The sequence below is a fragment of the Eurosta solidaginis genome, chromosome 2 (assembly GCF_040869045.1).
Source record: "Eurosta solidaginis isolate ZX-2024a chromosome 2, ASM4086904v1, whole genome shotgun sequence".
Taxonomy (NCBI): Eukaryota; Metazoa; Arthropoda; class Insecta; order Diptera; family Tephritidae; genus Eurosta; species Eurosta solidaginis.
The window spans coordinates 280,077,853-280,101,739 of record NC_090320.1 but is presented as its reverse complement, the minus strand read 5'-3'; the positions used below and the strand labels follow the sequence as shown (position 1 = coordinate 280,101,739).

Sequence of the window (23,887 nt, the reverse complement as noted above, 5' to 3'; positions counted from 1 at the left end):
ATGAGGATTAAATCTGCAAATGCAAAAACATTTTCGGGCAAATTTTCCATTAATTGTTATAAATAAATTTAGTTAGTTTCAACAAAAGTTAACTCATTATTTGTGATTTCATGTTTTTTTTGAAAACAACTAAAATAAAAAACGAAGAATTTGTTAAATAAAGGCCTATGTATTTAGGTGTAAGTGAAATTTGCCCCAAAAAATGGGCCACAGATGACGCGCTTTTGCGCAAGAAAGTAAATATCGTTATTTGGAGAGATTGTTGGATTTATAAAAAACTTTTTCTATTAATTATAACTAATAGAGTAATATCCAAACAGACATCTGATTGATGAGCCAACACCGACAAGGGGCTTAAGGAGTCATCTCCGTAAGCATTTTGAGTAAATACGGCACCTGAGAACCCAGCCGTATGAAGCAAAAAACACAAGCAGGTCCTTGGTGAACTCCACAAACAGGCGTCGGACCTTTATGCCAGGAATTACCCGGTGAATCCAGTACTCAAAGAAAAGTACCCAAAACTTGTGGAAGAGGAACGCATACTCCCCAGGGAAACGCGTGTCACTCTTGCTCAACTGGATACTGTAACAGATTGAACTCTTACCTATCCAGAATCAACCCCGACATACAAAATGTATACCCCGCTTGCGATGTGTCCCCACATGACACCAACCATCTCTTTAATTATAATGTGGAACCAACGCCTCTAACACCCCTTTCAGCATGGTCCACCCCTGTTGAAACAGCAAGTTTCCTTGGATTCCCGTTAGAGGATATTGATGACAATTTGTGATCGGTCGCGGCTGTTAGGTGGAGCGCAGCACTGCTACAACAACAACAGAGTAATATTTGTTCACAAAAATAGGCCTATGCACTGCGGCTGATCCATACGAATCGATTCATATAACTTTTATATGATTTTACGTATGCTAACTATGCGAAACCGCCTGTCAATTGTTTGTATGGAAATTTTGTTAGCGTATTAATATATAGATTCACGACAATTTAACCAAACTAAAATACATTTTTTTAATAATCAAAGACGTAATGATAATACATATAAAAAAACGAAGTGGAACCAATGGATACTGATCATGTACAAGTAGAAGAGATAGAAAGAAATGTGGTGTAAAATTTTCATTTAATGGCCTCCAAGGAACACTTCCATTGATTAGTTTAAATATAAAAAATGTTAAAATTGTTTGTTCTGGTTCATCAACATCTCTTTCAAATGAAAATGCATTACCAACTTACAAACGAATTTCTTTAAAAACTCCTTGCAATTTAAGTCGATTAATAGTGAAACAGAAATAAAATATGAAATAATAACAGATTTACCTAAAGAATTTAATAGGGATGCAACAATGTCATGGAAGTTATGTAGTTTTAAAGGAAAACATGATGCAATTTTAGGGCAAAATATATTGAAGCCGTTAAATGCAATTATAGATATGGGAAAAGAAATAATTACTATAAATAATTGTGAAATCGAATTTTAAAAGAATATCCATATAATTTAAATGATATAAATCAACTCGATATGATAAAATTAGATAAAACAACTACCGATCACCTATATAGAGGGTTGAATTTAGAAGAAAAAAACTGGTTACAGAAAATATTAAATGAGTTTGAGGATTTAATCTATACTAAAGGCCAGTAACTGACATACTCAAATATTATAACACATGAAATTAAAACAATAAATGATAAACCAATATGTAATAAAATTTATAGATATCCTCAAATCCATGAGCAAGAAGTAAGTAAACAAATAGCAGATATGTTGAAACAAGGCATAATACATGAAAGTAGTTCTCCTTATAATAGTCCTCTCTGGGTCGTGACAAAAAAAACAGATCTTGCTGGACAAAAAAAGTGGAGAATTGTAGTTGATTACAGAAAATTTAATGAGATTACAATGGATGACAAATTTCCAATACCGAATATTGAAAATCTTTTAGACAAACTTGGACGGGCGCAGTATTTCTCAACTTTGGACTTGGCAAAAGGGTTGCACCAAATTCTTGTTAAACAAGAAGATCGGTCAAAAACTGCCTTTTCCACTCCCTACGGCCATTATGAATACGTTCGGATGCCTTTTGGGTTAAAACATGCTCCTTCAACTTTCCAAAGGTTAATTAATAAAGTTTTGAAAGACAACAAAGAAAGATAAACAAAACATGTGTAGTATATTTAGACGATATACTTATATTATATATGGGGTATTCCATCCCATTTCGACCAATTTTGAACCCGACCCTTTAGAATTGGCTGAAAGTTTTTCTTCTTTTTCTAGCTTACGAAAGACGTTTTTCAGAATTTTTTCAAATTTTTTCATCCAACTCAAAAAAAGTTATGAATTTAAAAAAAAAACACCGTTTTTGTTTTCAAAATGCTATAACTTTTTCAAAAATTTACCGTTTGGGATCTTTTTTTTTTTAAATTTGTTTTTAAATGTACTTTTCGGAAAAATTACAAAAAAATTTTTAAAGTTTTTTTTTTAATTTTTCAGTTTTTCGAGATTTTGAAATGATGAATGAGAAAATGATTTTTAAGTATTCTTTTCTTTGTATATTATGGTAATCTACGATTAAAATGACTCGCTTTCGCTGTCCAGCAACTGCATTCGGTCGGTATACACATACATTCGTCACTACATACATCACTGCTAACTGAAGTGGATCGTTACTTGTGTAAGTGTTAAAGGTTGAGCAGACTCATTATTGTTCTCACTAATAAAACTCGATCCGTACTTTACCCAAGCATGAGAGTTCATATTGTACAGCAATATTGTACAGCAGTAAAAGATTTGAATGAAAGATTTTTGAAAACAAAATCGATTACAGGAACTCAACAATTACATTGCATAATTCCTGACAAAAATGGTTGTTTGTATGTTAAAAACTTTTCAAATTCAGAAGAACAAAGAATTTGTAAAATATTTAAAGGGCAGAAAATAAATTCATAATTTGTTACATTATTTTTTAGAAAACTTACATGTTTACTGTGTCAGTCATTAATCCTGGTTATTTTAATCGTAGATTACCATAATATATAAAGAAAATAATACTTAAAAATCATTTTCTTACATTTTTATACTCAGTTGAGCGGAGCTCACAGAGTATATTAAGTTTGATTGGATAACGGTTGGTTGTACAGGTATAAAGGAATCGAGATAGATATAGACTTCCATATATCAAAATCATCAGGATCGAAAAAAAATTTGAGTGAGCCATGTCCGTCCGTCCGTTAACATGATAACTTGAGTAAATTTTGAGGTATCTTGATGAAATTTGGTATGTAGGTTCCTGTGAACTCATCCCAGATCGCTATTTAAAAGGAACGATATCGGACTGTAACCACGCCCACTTTTTCGATATCGAAAATTTCGAAAAACCGAAAAAGTGCAATAATTCATTACCAAAGACAGATAAAGCGATGAAATTTGGTAGGTGAGTTGAACTTATGACACAGAATAGAAAATTAGTAAAATTATGGACAATGGGCGTGGCACTGCCCACTTTTAAAAGAAGGTAATTTAAAAGTTTTGCAAGCTGTAATTTGGCAGTCGTTGAAGATATCATGATGAAATTTGGCAGGAACGTTACTCCTTTTACTATATGTACGCTTAACAAAAAATAGCAAAATCAGAGAAGGACCACGCCCACTTTTTAAAAAAAACTTTTCTTAAAGTAAAATTTTAACAAAAAATTTAATATCTTTACAGTATATAAGTAAATTATGTCAACATTCAACTCCAGTAATGATATGGTGCAACAAAATACAAAGATAAAAGAAAATTTCAAAATGGGCGTGGCTCCGCCCTTTTTCATTTAATTTGTTTAGGATACTTTGAATGCCATAAGTCGCACAAAAATTTACCAAGCCTTTTGAAATTTGGTAGGGGTATAGATTTTATGACGTTAACTGTTTTCTGTGAAAATGGGCGAAATCGGTTGAAGCCACGCCCAGTTTTTATACACAGTCGTCCGTCTGTCCTTCCGCATGGCCGTTAACACGATAACTAGAGCAAAAATCGACATATCTTTACTGAACTTAGTTCACGTACTTATCTGAACGCACTTTATCTTGGTATAAAAAATGAACGAAATCCGACTATGAAATGAAAAAAATGCCATAATTCTATACCAAATACGAAAAAAGGGATGAAACATGGTAATTGGATTGGTTTATTGACGCGAAATATAACTTTGGAAAAAACTTTGTAAAATGGTTGTGACACCTACCATATTAAGTAGAAGAAAATGAAAAAGTTCTGCAAGGCGAAATAAAAAACCCTAGAAATCTTGGCAGGTATTATATATATAAATAAATTAGCGGTATCCAACAGATGATGTTCTGGGTCACCCTGGTCCACATTTTGGTCGATATCTGGAAAAAGCCTTCACATATACAACTACCACCACTCCCTTTTAAAACTCTCATTAATACCTTTAATTTGTAACCAATATCGTACAAACACATTCTAGAGTCATCCCTGGTCCACCTTTATGGCGATATCTCGAAACGGCGTCCGCCTATGGAACTAAGGATCACTCCCTTTTAAAATACTCATTAGCACCTTTTTTTTGATACCCATATCGTACAAACAAATTCTAGAGTCAACCCTGATCCACCTTTATGGCGATATCCCTAAATGGCGTCCACCTATAGAACTATGGCCTACTCCCTCATAAAATACTCTTTAATGCCTTTCATTTGATACACATGTCATACAAACACATTCCACATGGTTATTTTCCCTTATGTTGTCACCATAGCTCTCAATTGGGTATGTAATGTTCGGTTACACCCGAACTTAACCTTCCTTACTTGTTTTGTTATATAAATAAAATTGATAAAAAAAAATTTTTATTTTTGAAAATTTTTTTTTCAATTAAATAAAAAAACAAGTAAGGAAGGCTAAGTTCGGGTGCAACCGAACATTACATACTCAGTTGAGAGCTATGGAGACAAAATAAGAGAAATCACCATGTAGGAAAATGGACCTAGGGTAACCCTGGAATGTGGTTGTATGACATGTGTATCAAATGGAAGGTATTAAAGAGTATTTTAAGAGAGAGTAGGCCATAGTTCTATTGATGGACGCCATTTAGGGATATCGCCATAAAGGTGGACCAGGGCTGACTCTAGAATTTGTTTGTACGATATGGGTATCAAATGAAAGGTGTTAGGTCTATCGGTGGACGCCTTTTCGAGATATCGCCATTAAGGTGGACTAGGGGTGACTCTAGAATGTGTTTGTACGATATGGGTATCAAATGAAAGGTGGTAATGAGTATTTTAAAAGAGAATGGGCTTTAGTTCTATAGGTGAACGCCTTTTCGAGAAATCGCCATAAAGGTGGACCAGGGGTGACTCTAGAATATGTTTGTACGATATGGGTATCGAATGAAAGCTGTTAATGAGTATTTTGAAAAGGAGTGATCCTTAGTTCCATAGGTCGACGCCGTTTCGAGATATCGCCATATCAAACGAAAGGTGTTACTGAGCATTTTAAGAGGGAGTGGGCATGAGGTCTATAAGTGGACGCCTTTTCGAGATATCGTCATTAGGGTGGGCAGGGGTGACTCTAGAATGTGTTTGTACGATATGGGTATCAAACGAAAGGTGTTACTGAGCATTTTAAGAGGGAGTGGGCATTAGGTCTATAGGTGGACGCCTTTTCGAGAAATCGCCATTAGGGTGGGCCAGGGGTGACTCTAGAATGTTTGTACGATATGGGTATCAAACGAAAGGTGTTACTGAGCATTTTAAGAGGGAGTGGGCATTAGGTCTATAGGTGGACGCCTTTTCGAGATATCGCCATTAGGGTGGGCCAGAGGTGACTCTAGAATGTGTTTGTACGATATGGGTATCAAATGAAAGGTGGTAATGAGTATTTTAAAAGGGAGTAATCCTTAGTTCAATAGGTGGTCGCCTTTTCGAGATATCGCCATTAAGGTGGGCCAGGGGTGACTCTAGAATGTTTGTACGATATGGGTATGAAACGAAAGGTGTTACTGAGCATTTTAAGAGGGAGTGGACATTAGGTCTATAGGTGGACGCCTTTTCGAGATATCGCCATTAGGGTGGGCCAGGGGTGACTCTAGAATGTTTGTACGATATGGGTATCAAACGAAAGGTGTTACTGAGCATTTTAAGAGGGAGTGGACATTAGGTCTATAGGTGGACGCCTTTTCGAGATACCGCCATTAGGGTGGGCCAGGGGTGACTCTAGAATGTTTGTACGATATGGGTATCAAACGAAAGGTGTTACTGAGCATTTTAATAGGGAGTGGGCATTAGGTCTATAGGTGGACGCCTTTTCGAGATATCGCTATTAGGGTGGGCCAGGGGTGACTCTAGAATGTTTGTACGATATGGGTATCAAACGAAAGGTGTTACTGAGCATTTTAATAGGGAGTGGGCATTAGGTCTATAGGTGGACGCCTTTTCGAGATATCGCCATTAGGGTGGGCCAGGGGTGACTCTAGAATGTGTTTGTACGATATGGATATCAAATTAAAGGTATTAATGAGGGTTTTAAAAGCGAGTGGCCCTTAGATGTATATGTGAAGGCGTTCTCGGGATATCGACCAAAATGTGGACCAGGTGATCCAGAAAATCATCTGTCGGGTACTGCTAATTTATTTGTATATGGAATACCACTAACAGTATTCCTGCCAAGATTCCAAGGGCTGTTGATTTCGCCTTGTAGAACTTTTTCATTTTCTTCTACTTAATATGGTAGGTGTCACACCCATTTTACAAAGTTTTTTCCAAAGTTATATTTTGCGTCAATAAACCAATCCAGTTACAATGTTTCATCCCTTTTTTCGTATTTGGTATAGAATTATGGCATTTTTTTATTTTTCGTAATTTTCGATATCGATAAAGTGGGCGTGGTTATGGTCGGATTTCGGTCATTTTTTATATCGAGATAAAGTGAGTTCAGATAAGTACGTGTGCTAAGTTTAGTAAAGATATATCGATTTTTGCTCAAGTTATTTTGTTAACGGCCGAGCGGAAGGAAAGACGGTGGACTGTGTATAAAAACTGGGCGTGGCTTCAACCGATTTCGCCCTTTTTCACAGAAAACAGTTATCGTCCAAGGAGCCAAGCCTCTACCAAATTTCACAAGGATTGGTTAATTTTTGTTCGACTTATGGCATTAAAAGCATCCTAGACAAATTAAATGAAAAAGGGCGGAGCCACGCCCATTTTGAAATTTTCTTTTATTTTTGTAATTTGTTGCACCACATCATTACTGGAGTTGAATGTTGGCATAACTTACTTATATTATGCTGTAAAGATATTAACTTTTCTTTTAAAATTTGAATTTAAAAAAATTTTTTTTTAAAAAGTGGGCGTGGCGTTCTCCGATTTTGCTAATTTTTATTAAGCAGACATAAAGTAATAAGGGTAATGTTCCTGCCAAATTTCATCATGATATCTTTAACGACTGCCAAATTACAGCTTGCAAAACTTCTAAATTACCTTCATTTAAAAGTGGGCGGTGCCACGCCCAATGGCCAAAATTTTACTAATTTTCTATTCTGCGTCATAAGCTCAACTCACCTACGAAGCATCATTGCTTAATGCGTATTTGGTAATGAATTATCGCACTTTTTTGATTTTTCGAAATTTTCGATATCGAAAAATTGGGCGTGGTTATTGTCCGATATCGTTCATTTTAAATAGCGATCTGAGATGAGTGCCCGGGAACATATATACCAAATTTCATGAAGATACCTCAAAATTTACTGAAGTTATTGTGTTAACGGCCGAGCGGAAGGACAGACGGACGACTGTGTATAAAAACTGGGCGTGGGATCAACCGATGTCGCCCATTTTCATAGAAAACAGTTAACGTTGTAAAATCTACTCCCCTACCAAATTTCAAAAGGATTGGTTAATTTTTGTTCGACTTATGGCGTTAAAAGTATCCTAGACAAATTAAATGAAAAAGGGCGGAGCCACGCCCATTTTGAAATTTTCTTTTATTTTTGTATTTTGTTGCACCAGATCATTACTGGAGTTGAATGTTGACATAATTTACTTATATACTGTAAAGATATTAAATTTTTTGTTAAAATTTTACTTTAAAAAAAAATTTTTTTTAAAAGTGGGCGTGGTCCTTCTCCGATTTTGCTAATTTTTATTAAGCGCACATATAGTAATAAGAGTAACGTTCCTGCCAAATTTCATCATGATATCTTCAACGACTGCCAAATTACAGCTTGCAAAAGTTTTAAATTACCTTCTTTTAAAAGTGGGCGGTGCCACGCCCATTGTCCAAAATTTTACTAATTTTCTATTTTGCACCATAAGTTCAACTCATCTACCAAGTTTCGTCGCTTTATCGGTCTTTTGTAATGAATTATCGCACTTTTTCGGTTTTTCGAAATTTTCGATATCGAAAAAGTGGGCGTGGTTATAGTCCGATATCGTTCATTTTAAATAGCGATCTGGGATGAGTGCTCAGGAACCTACATACCAAATTTCATCAAGATACCTCAAAATTTACTCAAGTTATCGTGTTAACGGACGGACGGACGGACGGACGGACGGACGGACGGACGGACGGACGGACATGGCTCAATCAAATTTTTTTTCGATCCTGATTATTTTGATATATGGAAGTCTTTATCTATCTCGATTCCTTTATATATGTACAACCAACCGTTATCCAATCAAACTTAATATACTCTGTGAGCTCTGCTCAACTGAGTATAAAAAAAAAAAGATCCCAAAAGGTCAATTTTTAAAAAAGTTATAGCATTTTGAAATCAAAAACGGTGTTTTTTTTTAAATTCATAACTTTTTTTGAGTTGGATGAAAAAAATGAAAAAATTCTGAAAAACGTCTTTCGTAAGCTAGAAAAAGAAGAAAAACTTTCAGCCAATTCTAAAGGGGTCGGGTTCAAAATTGGTCGAAATGGGATGGAATACCCCATATATATTTATATTCTCAAGCTTCGAAGAACATAATATCAGTATTAAACAAATAATGAATACATTGAGAAAGGCGCAATTAAAAATACAAATTGACAAATGTAATTTTTTTTCGAAAGAAACTTTGTATTTAGGTCACGTCTTGACACCTGAAGGCGTCAAACCAAATCCGAAAAAAGTCATATATTAGATCTTAAGATACCAACGACCGTTAAACAAATAAAGTCTTTTCTCAGTATGTGTGGATATTATAGAAAGTTTGTTAAAGATTTCGCAAACGTAGCTTATCCAATGGTAAAATATTTAAAAAAGACGTCAAGCATAATATAAATGATTCAAATTTTATACATTCTTTCGACAAATTAAAAAGAATAATTACTGAAGTACCAGTACTTAAATACCCATACATTAATAAGACTTTTGAGTTGGCGACTGATGCCAGTCCTTATGCGATCGGGGCAGTGTTACAGCAGGACAATCATCCAGTTTGTTTTACCAGCAGAACTCTGAATGACCTGAACGTAATTATTCTGTCAGAGAAAAAGAGCTTTTGGCCATTGTTTGGGCTGTTGCATTCTTCCGTCCATACTTATATGGTGTTAAGTTTAAAATTGTATCTGATCATCAACCGCTCAAATGGTTGTATACAAAAACGCAAGGAAAATATGCAAATCCAAGGCTTTACAGATGGTTGATTAAATTAAGCGATTACAATATGAATATAGACTATATAAGAGGTAGAGATAATCATGTTGCGGATTTTTAAGTAGAATTAATACTGACAGTCATGAGATAAACGTAGGTGATTACAATAATTTAAGTTCCTTATACAACAATGTTGACGACAATGCAATAACAATACATTCTCAAGTTGAAGGTTTGCATAATTACATACATATTTTAGATACCGTAGTCAACAGGTTTCCGGTTCAAATTTTGTTAACAAATACAAATACAACTGAATTTCAAATAGTAAATAACAAAAAGAAAATTTATATTAGTTTACAAGATATTGACAACAACTTAGAAGAAATTTTGCGGAAATATATTAAGGCTGGAAAAGGTATTTACACAGACTTTGACGACATAAAATATAATGTTTTCAGAAAAAAATTATCAAAATTTATGAAAATGGACCAAACGTTAAATTTTATAAATGTTCATATCATGCCACGGATATGAGTTCGGAAAGTGATGCCTTTAAGCAAATTCATATGTATCACAGATATGAAACAGAACACACTGGTATTAACGAAAATTACGAAGGACTAAAAAGATGTATATAATATCCAAATTTAAAGGTTTTAATTCAAAAATATATTAATAATTGTGATATTTGTAATAGAGTAAAGTATGATAGAAATTCTATAAGACCTAAATTTTATTTGACTGATACTCCAAAAGATAAAAATAAAATTATAAATATGGACATATATACTAATTCTAAATCTAATTTTTTAACTTTTATTGATCGATTGTCAAAATTTGCAACAGCGTATTATTTGAATATAGAAATAATCAAACAATAATTCAAAAATTGAGACATTATAAATCACAGAAGGGACATTTCCATACTTTAATTGCAGATAATGAATTTAAAAGCATTAATATCAAAGACTATTTAAAAACAAAAAATATTAATTTATACTTAACTAAACCGAATAATCATACAGGAAGTGCTGACATAGAGAGACTACACAGTACTTTGACAGAAAAAATTAGAATTTTATATTTAAAAAATAATGCGTTAAGTATTAAAGAAAAAATTGATAAATCTATCGAATATTATAATAATTCATATCATTCGATTATAAAAGAAAAAGCAATAAATGTCGACGTTGGTAACTGCATTAAAAACAATATATACAAAAACATTATAGATGAAAAGAAAAGATATTTAAATAGAATAAACCTTAAAAGAGAAAATTACGATGAAAAGAGGAAAGAAGGATACTGTAACGATTTTACTGCAATTCCCCTTATTTGCAATCTTCTGCTAACGTTCGTAAATAATTCCAAATCTACTAGTTGGCCATCAGCTATAAAATTACTACGTTTTTAGCTTCTCATATGCGCGTGTATGTGTGAACACAATTATAATTGCATACTTTTGGGAGCATCTCAAATAAGATATCTGCATGTGTTTGTATGTGTGAGCGACACTTGCACAACCATTGCATACTTTCGGGAGTATCTCAAATTTATGCATTTGGCTGTGCGTTGCTTCTCCGCTGCGTGTATGTACATATATGTAGACATAATGATTGAATTATTGATGTGCATGCATGTCACTGCTTAGCATCGGCTTAGAGATGATAGTATCCCTTAGTGCTGCTAATATTCGTTACAATATATAAAGAATTATAAAAATGTTCGACATAAAGAACAGTCTAAATTTATAAAAAGTGAATTGAAAAATATACCTGCTAATAATATTAAAAGAAAATATAAATACGCTAATAAGTATAACTTTGAAGGTGTTAGTTCAAAAAAGTAAACTTATATACAAATTTCAAGCTTATTATACATAAAATTTTAAAACAGTTGTACATTTTTTAATATTCTTTAATATGTATGCATTTACTCGTATATAAATAGATAAATTTAATTTAATAAAAGTGTATGCATATTTACATTTCTCAGAAATAACTCAATTGGTAAACATATTCAAAATTTTATTAACTTTAATTAATACTTATTCCTACTATCTTTTGAATTTTGTATTGGCTCTTAATTTTAATTTTAACGGGGGAGAAGTTACATTATGTTTCATTAACAGAATTGTTAACATTTAATTTATATTAGCTTTGCCTTTAACTTCAATTTCATTATTAAAAATAACGTTTTGTAATTTCAGTTATAAGATTTTGTTTCAATAAAGCACAAGCTTTTGTCGTCATACTAAAATATTATATTAATGATAAATATATCATATACACGTAATTCCCGTCAGGGTCATTTCGGGATCATTTGGGGACCCTTCCAGGAGCATTTGTGGATGGTTTTCGGGATCCGTCCGGGATCGCGTCGTGGTAATTTCGGTACTTTTTCTGGAATATTTCGGGATCATTTAGGGACTCTTCCTGGATTATTTCTGGATGGTTTTCGGGATCCGTGTGGAATCCCGTCACGGTAATGTCGGGACTTTTTCGTTATCATTTGCGAACCCTGCCAGCATCATGTCTGGAAAATTTTCGGTATCCGTTCAGGATCCTGTCTGGGTAATTTCGGGACTTTTTCTATAATATTTCGGGATCATTTGGGGACCCTTCCGGCATCATTTTTGGATAGTTTTCGGGATCCGTTCGGGATCGTGTCGTGGTAATTTCGGTACTTTTTCTGGAATATTTCGGGATCATTTAGGGACTCTTCCTGGATTATTTCTGGATGGTTTTCGGGATCCGTGTGGAATCCCGTCACGGTAATGTCGGGACTTTTTCGTTATCATTTGTGAACCCTTCGAGCATCATGTCTGGAAAATTTTCGGTATCCGTTCAGGATCCTGTCTGGGTAATTCCGGGACTTTTTCTATAATATTTCGGGATCATTTGGGGACCCTTCCGGCATCATTTTTGGATGGTTTTCGGGATCCGTCCGGGATGGTGTCGTGGTAATTTCGGTACTTTTTCTGGAGTTTTTCGGGAAAATTTTTTTTTTTTTCGTCTTTATTGATGGCGTATTTATAAAATAAAATAGAGGTTTTTCGAAAAAATACATTTTGTGTGAGAAGATAGCTTAACGTTTGTAAGTTATACGCTGTCAATTGCGTTAGTTACATATATGAAATTCACATTTAGAATAATTTGTAAATAAGTATGGGTGGTTTATACAAGTTTTTTAATCTATATATATAAAAATGAATGTGTGTATGTATGTCATCGATTAACTCAAAAACTACTGGACCGATTATTATGAAAATTGGTATATATATGTATTTTTCCACGGGTAAGGTTTGTATATTGAGTACTTTGATATCGGATGACTAGGGTCTCGAAATATAGGCCAAAATATGGACCCGGGTAACTCCAAGATGTGTTTGTACAATATGGGTATCAAATGGAAACTGTTTATGAGTGCTTTAATACAGGGTAGTTTTCATACCTATTGGTGACTAGGGTCTCGAGATATAGGCCAAAACGTGGATCAGGGTAACACTAGTATGCGTTTTTACATTATGGGTATCAAATTGAAGCTGTTGATGTGTGCCTTACTAGAGATAATTTTGTATACCGCTGGGGGTCTTGGGTCTCGAAATATAGGCCAAAACGTGGACCCGGCTACCCCGAGACAATGTTTATACAATATGGATATCAAATGAAAACTGTTGATGAGTGCTTTACTACAGGGTAGTTTTCATACCTATTGTTGACTAGGGGTTGCTGAGAGCTTTTAAGTAATTTTCATTGTGATAATTTAGTCGCTTCAACCTGACAAAACTGATAAATATGCATGCCAAGCCGAAACAAAGGCATGAATTAATAATACCCACATACCTATTTACATACGTTCTATTCGATTTGCCTGAAATTTGGTATATAAATTTGCCTATATTAGTATTTACGAGGCTTTTTTCCGGGAAGTAGACCAGAGACGAACTGGGACTGGGTTTAGGACTGGGACTGAGACTGAGACTCGGAGTGGGACTGGGACTGAGACTCGGAATGGGACTGGAACAAAATACATACAACCCTCTGCAACTGGCAATAAGGTATGAAGAAGAATGAGAAAAACTTGAGAGAAGAGAAAAGAGAGAAGGAGACTGAGAAAGAGATAGAATGAGACGAAGATGGACATAGATGAAGCGAAAAATACGGAGGGAGGAGCGAATACAAAGATTAGGAAAAAGTGTAGAGGGGCGAGGGCAGAGTTAGACGGAAAAGCTTATTAAAATGTATGCGGATATACCAAATTTAGGGCAGAACAACGTCTGCCGGGTCTGCTAGTCTACCTATAAAAGTAAAGTTTGATTTCACGTAAGTATGTATTGAGTTCCTACCTATTAAAGTGATAATTGTGATAAATAGGGACCCTTACGGGATATTTTCAGGATGGTGCTTGGGATCCGTCAGAGACGTTTTCGCAACTATTTCGGGATCATTTGGGGACCCTTCCGGCATCCCTTCTGGACGGTTTTCGGGATCCATCCGGGATCGCGTCGTGGTAATTTCTGTACTTTTTCTGGAATATTTCGGGATCATTTAGGGACCCTTCCGGGTTGATTTCTGGATGGGTTTGGGATCCCGTCGGGGACTATTTCGGGATCATTTGGGGAATAAGAATACTTTTAATCAAGGTTAAATGAATTGAAGTAATTGCTAATTATTTTATACACCCGGTCCATTATACACAGCTTGAGGAAATTTTTGGCCAAATTACCTGATAAAATTTCAAGAATAATAAAAATTTAACAAACAGCTTTTGTTCTATCAAACTAATTAGAAGAAAATTCCTTCTATTTGTTTATTATACTCAGCTGAGCAGAGTACTCTGTAACTTTGTCGCATAACGGTAATCCGTAACGGCATAAACTAATCGAGATAGATATAGACTTCTATATATCAAAATGATCTGGGTGAAAAAGGAAATTCATTTAGCCATGTCCGTCCGTCCGTTCGTCCGTCCGTAAACACGATAACTTGAGTAAATTTAGAGGTATCTTGATGAAATTTGGTATGTAGGTTCATGGGCACTCATCTCAGATCGATATCGAAAATTTCGAAAAACCGAAAAAGTGCGATAATTCAAAAAACACGGAATATGCGATGAAACTTGGTAGGTGCGTTGACCTTATGACGCAAAATAGAAAATTAGAGCAATTTTGGAAAATGGGCGTGGCACCGCCCACTTTTTAATTTGGCTGTCGTTGAAGATATCATGATGAAATTTGACAAGAGCGTTACTCCTATTCCTATATGTGAGCTAAATAAAAATTAGCAAAATGGGATAATAAACACGCCCACTTTTTAAAAAAAATTTTTTTTAAGTCAAATTTTAACAAAAAATTTAATATCTTTACAGTATATAAGTAAATTATGTCAACATTCAACTCCAGTAATAATATGGTGCAACAAAATACAAAAATAAAAGAAATATTCAAAATTGGGCGTGGCTCCGCCCTTTTTAAATTAATTTGTCTGGAATACTTTTAATGCCATAAGTCGAGCAAAAATTTACCAATCCTTGTGAAAGGTAGGGGCATAGATTCTATGAAGATAACTGTTTTCTGTGAAAATGGGCGAAATCGGTTGAAGCCGCGCCCAGTTTTTATACACAGTCGACCTTCTGTCCTTCTGTTCGGCCGTCAACGCGATAACTTTAGCAACAATCGATATACCTTTACTAAACTTAGTTCACGTACATATCTGAACTTACTTTATCTTGCTATAAAAAATGGCCGAAATCCGACTAGGACCACGCCCACTTTTTCGACATCGAAAATTACGAAAATGAAAAAATGCCATAATTCTGTACCAAATATGAAAAGAGGAGATGAAACATTGTAATTGGATTGGTTTATTGACGCAAAATATAACTTTAGAAAAAACTTTGTAAAATGGGTGTGACACCTACCATATTAAGTAGAGGAAAATGAAATAGTTTTGCAGGGCGTAATCAAAAGACCTTGGAATCTTGGCAGGAATACTGTTCGTGGTATGACATATATAAATAAATTAGCGGTACCCGACAGATGATGTTCTGGGTCACCCTGGTCCACATTTTGGTCGATATCTCGAAAACGCCTTCACATATACAACTAAGGGCTACTCCCTTTTAAAAACCTCATTAATACTTTTAATTTGATACCCATATCGTACAAACACATTCTAGAGTCACCCCTGGACCACCCTTATTGCGATATCTCGAAAAGGCGTCCACTACGTTTTAAATAATCATTAACACCTTTTACTTGATACACATGTCATACAAACACATTCCAGGGTTACCTTAGGTTCATTTTGCTAAATGGTGATTTTCCCTTATTTTGTCTCCAAAGCTCTCAGCTGAGTATGTAATGTTCGGTTACATCCGAACTTAGCCTTCCTTTCTTGTTTTTATATGCGTAAGTGTTTGCAAAATTGAATAGGTTTATTAATTTGAGAACGGTTATGTAATATTTGTACAATATCTGTATTTTTAATGAATAAATAGAGAAAAGTACAAAGGCACACTTAATTAGTTCTACCTGTTTTCAAACTGCTAATATGTTTTATTGTATTCTGCCACAAAACCATAGTTGGGGGCAGTGCATTAAATTTTGAGCAACGACACTGCTCCAAGCTAAGTGGGTTGACGTAATTAAGATCTTGTATTAAGTGTTAATGAGTCATTAATTTAATCAGATTTAAACGTGTGTTCATCTTTAACATATTCGGTAATTTAATTAGCTTTAGACTGCATCTATAGGAATATAGAAATTAGTTTACATCGCTACAAAAAAAAAAGCCCGCCAGGATTAATTCGGAATTTTTTCGGGACCGTTTGGGGACCCTGCATGGATAATTTCTGTGTGTTTCTCTGGATCCGTCTAGGATCGCGGCGTTGTCAATTCGGGACTATTCCAGGATCGTTTGGAGACCCTTCCGGGAGCATTTATGGATGGTTTTCGGGATCTGTCCGTGATGCTGTCGGGGTCATTTTTTGGCTTTTTCTGTATAATTTCGGGAACATTTGGGGATCCTATCAGGTTATCAGCTCATTTTTTTTACTCTATTACAAAAAGAAAATACATGATACAGAAATAGTTTTAAACAGATAACTTGACAAACAGGCTAACGTGAATAGCCCATATATTTTATTTTCTCCTTCCGTACGGGGCCGCGGGTAAAAGCTAGTAGTATTATAAATGCGAAAGTTTAGATGTTTGGATGTCCAGACGTTTGTGTTTGTGACTCAATCACGCAAGAACGGCTGGACGGATTGGGATGAAATTTGGCACACATATAGCCAATAGTCTAGCAGGATCTACTAGCTATATGTTTTGAAAAGAGGGGAGGTTCTCGCCCCTAGGAACAGTTATAATTTAATTATTGTATTTTTTCGTCTTTGTGACTGAATCACGCCAGAACGGTTGCCCGGATTTGGATGAAATTTGCGACACAGATTGACAATAGTCCACTGGCGAATTTTTTTTTTAATTGGAAAGGGGGGTCCCCGCCCCCTAGGAACAGTTACAATTTATTTATATTTTTTGTCTTTGTCACTGAATCACGCCAGAACGGCTTCACGGATTTTGATGAAATTTAGGACACATATAGAGAATAGTCAACTGGCGAATTCTTTTTTCGAAAATGGAAAGGGGGTGGGGATCAACGACTCCTCGAACAATTACTTTTCAATAATTTTTACACATTATGACTTTCAGTATACTGACCTTCACCAATATTACAAACTCAACTGGTCAAATAAGTCGAGGGCTTACAAAGTGGGCAGTGACACCCTCCTCCGCAGTCTAAATCTGCCCCAGCCTAACTCACCCCTCTGTTGCAAAATCTATAAATTGTTATTACTCGAAATAAATTTTCTCCTAAATCAATAATTTTTGGCTCATACAGATCGAGATCTAACCTGTTTTTCAAAAACGATCAGTGGTGCTCTCCTTCTCCTCTCCCCATTCACCTTCCTTCAATTGTTTTTATCAGGCATGCTTAACCAACGAACCGATATCATTTCGTTACGGTAATTAACGTTAATAAACGAAACAAAGTCATTTCGTTTCATTTATTAACGTTAAGAACGTCAAATTAACGAAATGATTTTGTTTCGTGTTCTGCCATATCAAAACGAAATCAAATCGTTTAGGTTGATTATTAATTTCAAACTATGCTGGCAAAGCTGATTGCTGGCGGAATCATTAAAGGTGAAAGCATTAGCCAATCTGATTGCAACTTTTATCATGAATTTTGACAGTACGAACATTTCTCAGAGTATTTTTGACATTACCACCAACGAATTACACAAACAAATTACATGGAGTTTGTGTGTATGTCCGCTCGCTGTTACCACCTTACGGCTTCACAATGGCTATAGCATTGCCAGCACAATTCAAACATAAAATATCACGTTTTTGTTAACGTTTTTAACGTTAACGAAAGCTTTTCGTTTCGGTTAAAAACGAGATACAATTTATCGTGATAATTTCTTTATCGATAATATTTCGAAGTGTTTCAACGGAAACGGTGGAAATTTTTTGATAAACGATTAGCTTAACGTTTTTATTAACACGCTTTTATTAGCTTTACCTGTATGTTAGTTTGTAACTCTTCATTCGCTTCAACGCGCCTGCTGCCTTATTAACATGCTTTTATAATTACCTTCATCTTATTTGTATTTCCGTCGGGGTCAGCGCGGGACCCTTCCGGGATCATTTCTGGATGACATTCGGGTTTCGTGCGGGTCATTTCGGAACTTTTTCGGTATCTCGTCAGCGTAATTTTGGGAATTTTTTCGGGATCATTTGGGGTCCCTTCCGTCATCACTTCTGGATGGTTTTCGTGAACCATGCGTGATCCCGTCGCGGTAATATCGGGACTTTTTCGGCATCATTTGAAGACCCTTCCGGCATTATTTCTGGATGCTTTTCGGGATCTGTCCAGTATTCCGTCATGGTCATTTCGGGACTATTTCGGGATCATTTTGGGACCCTTCCAGGATCATTTCTGGATGATGTTCGGGATTCGTGCGGGGCATTTCGGAACTTTTTCAGGTTCTCGTCAGAGTCTTTTTGGGAATTTTTTCGGGACTATTTCGGGATCATTTGGGGCCCTTCCGGCAGCACTTCTGGATAGTTTTCGGGATTCGTTCGGGATCCCGTAGGGGCAATTTCGGGAGTTTTTCTGGACTATGTCAGTGTCATATCGGGACTCTTACGGGATAATTTCTAGATGATTTTCGGAATCCCGTCAAGGTCATTTCGGGATCATTTGGGGGCCCTGCCAGAATCATTTCTGGGTGGTTTCCGGGATCCCGTCAGGGTCACATTCCGTCACGGTAATGTCGTGACTTTGTCGGCATCATTTGGGGACCCTTCCGGCATCATTTCTGGATGGTTTTCGGGATCCGCCCGGGATCCCGTCATGGTCATTTCGAGACTATTTCGGATTAATTTTGGGACCCTTTCGGGATTATTTCTGGATGGTTTTCGGGATCCGTGCGGGATCCCGTCACGGTAATGTCGGGACTTTTTCGGCATCATCTGGGGACACTTCCAGCATCATTTCTGGATGGTTTTCGTTATCAGTCCGGGATCCTGTCTAGGTAATTTCGGGAATTTTTCTGGACTATTTCGGGGTCATTTGGGGACCCTTCTGGCAGCATTTCTGGATGGTTTTCGGGATCCGTCCGGGATCCCGTCAGGGTAATTTCGGGACTTTTTCGGGATCATTTGTGAACCCTTTCAGCATCATTTCTGGTTGGTTTTCGGGATCCGTACGGGATCCCGTCACGGTAATGTCGGTGTGGAGATTGAAACCACTTTTAATTTATATATAAAGAAACTTTTATTCAATAAAGAATAGGCCTAAATGTATGCGTCAATATGTTTTTAAATTTTTCACCATAATGAAAATTTTTGAAAATTGAAAAATCGATATTGAAAATTAAAATATTGATAAAACATTTTAAAATTACAAAGTTCAAAGTAACTAAAATATAAAATAAAATAAAAATAATAAGAACCCTACATTACTCCCCCTTCAAGAAAATTTAACATTAAACAAATTGAACGTAACTATCTTTTTATGTAAATTCTTGGTGTTGTTTGTGTCTGTTGTTTCAATTATTGCAGGTTTCAATCTATCAATAGGAATAGTTTTAATATTATTATCTATTTCAAGTTTAAAACATTTATGATCTTTTTCCACAATTTTGTAAGGTCCTTCATATGGTTGTTGTAATAAATGTTTATTAATGGCTCGAACAAATGCAAATTTACAAGTTTGAAGATCTTTTGGAACGTAAATTCCAGTATCAGAATCTTTATGATGACTTAAATTTGATCTAACATTTCGAAAATGTACACGTAAATTACTTAAAATTTCATTTGATGTGAAATTTTTAGCTGACGGCACAACAAGTTCCCCTGACAAACGTAAATCCTGACCGGAAACCATTTCCACTGGTGTAGCCGAAATGTATTCTTTGTAAATAGATCGCAAACCAAGTAATATGACAGGTAACTCGTCATACCAATTATTTATGTCCTCTCTAGCTATTATAGTAGTATTTAATTGTCTATGAAACCTTTCAACCATACCACTTCCTTGAGGGTAATATGCGGATGTTATAATTTGGTGACTACCAAGTAATTTAATTAACTCTGAAAACAATTTCGATGTAAATTTACTACCTTGATCATTTGATTATCTTTAACGAAACTCTAAACTGAGAAATATGTTCTCTAAAAAACTTATTTGCAATTGTAGTTGCTGAAATATCTTTTAATGCATATGCCTCAGGCCAACGGGTAAATCTTTCAATAATCTTTTAAATATAGCGATGTCCTTTTGAAACAGGTAATGGTCCAACCATATCTAAATGGATGTGTTCAAATCCTTTCTTGGGAATTTGAACTTTGACAACAGGGGATTTTGTATGACGATAAACTTTGGACTTTTGACAGTAAAGACACTCTTTTGACCAAATATTAATATCCTTATTCATATTAGGCCAATAATATTTTTTAACTATGAGCCGTCGTGTAGCTCTTTTACCCGGATGAGCTATTCTATGTAAAATATCAAATACTGTTTTTCGCAAATTACTCGGTACAAATGGCCTAGGAGTTTCTCCTGAAATTTGATACCAAATATTAAAATTTAAAATGGGAATACTAATTAGTTTTAAATTTAGATCTTAAGAATCAGATACAAGTTGATTTAAGTCATCATCTTTTTATACTCAGCTGAGCAGAGTACTCTGTAACTTTGTTCGCATAACGGTAATCCGTAACCGCATAAACTAATCGAGATAGATATAGACTTCTATATATCAAAATGATCTGGGCGAAAAAAGAAATTTATTTAGCTATGTCCGTCCCCCGTCCGTCCGTCCGTAAACACGATAAGTTGAGTAAATTTTGAGGTATCTTGATGAAATTTGGTGTGTATGTCCCTGGGCACTCATCACAGATCTCTAATTAAAATGAACGAAATCGGACTGTAACCACGCCCACTTTTTCGATATCGAAAATTTAGAAAAAAAAACCGAAAAAATGCGATAATTCATTACCAAAGACGGATAAAGCGATGAAACTTAGTAGGTGGGTTGACCTTATGATGTAGAATAAAAAATTAGTAAAATTTTGGACTTATCTGAACTCAGTTTATCTTGGTATTAAAAAATGGTCGAAATCCAACTATGACCAGGCCTAATTTTTCGATATCGAAAATTTCGAAAAATGAAAAAAATGCCATAATTGTATACCAAATACGAAAAAAGAGATGAAACATGGTAATTGAATTGGTTTATTGACGCAAAATATAACTTTAGAAAAAACTTTGTAAAATGGTTGTGACACCTAAATGAAAAAGTTCTGCAGGGCGAAATCAAAAGCCCTTGGAATCTTGGCAGGAATACTGTTCGTGGTATTACATATATAAATAAATTAGCGGCACCCGACAGATGATGTTCTGGGTTACTCCCTTTTAAAACCTTCATTCATACCTTTAATTTGATACCCATATCGTACAAACACATTCTAGAGTCACCCCTGGTTCACCTTTATGGCGATATCCCGAAATGGCGTCCACCTACAGAACTATGGCCACTCCCTTTTAAAATACCCTTTAATACCTTCCATTTGATACCCATGTCGTACAAACACAGTCCAGGGTTACCGTAGGTTCATTTTCCTACATGGTGATTTTCCCTTGTTTTGTCTCCAAAGCTCTCAACTGAGTATGTAATGTTCGGTTACACCCGAACTTAGCCCTCCTTACTTGTTTTTATATATAAACGACTGCCTAGCCAGTTTTACGCTTGTTAAGAAAGCATTCTGCTTTGCCTTAAAAAACTCTACGCCTTATGATATAGGACTAACAAACTGTTCTTATCTCTAAAGCGAGAGGAATTGAGACTTATTAGGTGTTTACTACAAGAGCATTGCCTTCTGGCGTAGCATGTTTATAAATTAGGCCTAGTCAATGACAACAGATGTGGGAAGTGCACTTTTTGCATTCGTTGCGCTCGCGAGTTCAAAGCTTCGTCTACTATAGATGGCAGACTTATCAGATCGCAACGCAGCAACTAAGGTGGGTCCTAGGAACCTACTAGTATTTGCAAAGACGTCAAAACTATTGTACAACATAAGTCCTGGCACATGATTGGGTTTAAGGATTGGTCGGCAAAACACATTTTTATGGCATAGCAAATTCAGTCTATGGGACGCCTTTATTGACCGAACCTAGCCATGCCTGCACAGAGATTTTCTGGAGAGATACCCTGCATAGTTTAGAGCTACATATCTTATGGACGTAAATATAATAAAAATACTTAGTTACTAAATTTAAAGTTATTTATTTTTAATTTTTATTTTAGGCTAAAAAACGCATTGTTGCAAAACAACTAGACAAGGAATATGCTACAATTATTATACCCGATTTCTATAACAAAGCGATTGAGTTGGCGCTAGGCAAGGATTCGGAACGCCTAAAGGGAAAACATAATGCCACAACGCAGGTAAGAGAATACAACAAGTAAAAGCTACAAATTTATAAATGAATTTGTCAAAATTAATGCAATTGGTTTTATTCAACAGTCTATTAGTGGCACTGGTGCTCTACATATAGGAGTTGCATTTCTTAGCAAATTCTGGCAAGGCAATCGCGAAGTTTATGTACACTCAGAAAAAACTTGAATGAAATGGCACTTAAGAAATTTTTTCCTCTTCGCATGGCCAAAATTTCTTCAAAATGAGGAAAAATTCCTAAATTTGGAGAATCTTTCCTCATTTTGAAGAAATTTGGCCATGCAAATGAGGAAAAAATTTCTTAAGTGCCATTTCATTCCCATTTTTCTTCAATCGGGAGAAATTTCTTTCTGAGTGTACCCACACCCACTTGGCGTAACCACGTGCCAATCTTCGAACACACTGGACTCCCGTTGAAAAATATCATTACTATGATCCCAAAACATATGGACTGGATGTAAAGGGCGCTTTTGATGACATTAGGGTAAGTTTCTTATTAACTAAGTGCAATGTGAACCTTAGGACCGGTGTTTCAGTACAAGTTGAACTCAGTTTGTCAGTCAAATAAGCCAAAACTTATTGTGCAGTTTTTCAGTCTACTGTAACTTAAGTTTAAGCTGAGCTTAAGCGGCTTATCTGGCAGTGTTAAATTCAGTTAACTTATCAGTTATTTACATTCGTTCCCAAGGGCTTCAAATATACCCGAATAAGATTTTGAGCTTGAGTACCATTAGAGCTCATGTTGATAACTAGCATACTTTCAAAATCACAGCTGTTGTTTGAAACAGTGGCTCAACTTGAGCATAATACCGTTTCCAGCAAAGAACGGAATTTTTTAAAGCGAAAAATGCTGTTACTTAAGTTCAAAAAAAGATAGTTCCCAACTTGTACTTCAGTATGGTTCTCTAATTGGATTCAAATGTGAGATTCCAGTACTAAATTATTTTCACGAAAATATAATAAAACACGTAATAGTGGTGGTACCACTTTGCGAAGGTTTTTTTTTTCGAAGTATGCAAAGCAAAGGAATATAGCCTTTTTAAATGTCCGCACGTTTGCTAAGAACATTTTGACAAAACATGCACATTTGTCAATTGCTTGCTCAAGGGAGGTCCTTATAAACCGACACCGCAATTGCTTGATAAATTGGCTACAAGTCCTCATTTTTTATGTTTTGATTTGTCGTATAATTACAGCGTTGCGCTTTAGGAGGGAATTGTTAAACCATTTTTTAGGGAGAACA

The 23,887-nt window shown here is 35.4% G+C and overlaps 1 protein-coding gene and 1 long non-coding RNA gene across 2 annotated transcripts in view; both read left to right on the top strand.

Annotated features, from left to right (window-relative positions):
- The window catches only part of LOC137241048 (uncharacterized), a 68,981-nt gene extending 46,140 nt beyond the window's left edge, over positions 1-22,841 (top strand). The window contains exons 2-3 of the long non-coding RNA XR_010949898.1: positions 22,494-22,634; positions 22,714-22,841. This is a non-coding gene — a long non-coding RNA (uncharacterized lncRNA). The remainder of the gene's footprint in view (positions 1-22,493; positions 22,635-22,713) is intronic.
- Positions 22,842-22,932: 91 nt separating this feature from the next.
- The window catches only part of LOC137241040 (putative nuclease HARBI1), a 103,941-nt gene continuing 102,986 nt past the window's right edge, over positions 22,933-23,887 (top strand). Inside the window, exon 1 of the mRNA XM_067768197.1 lies at positions 22,933-23,128. The gene's annotated coding sequence lies outside the window, so the exon portion shown is untranslated. The remainder of the gene's footprint in view (positions 23,129-23,887) is intronic.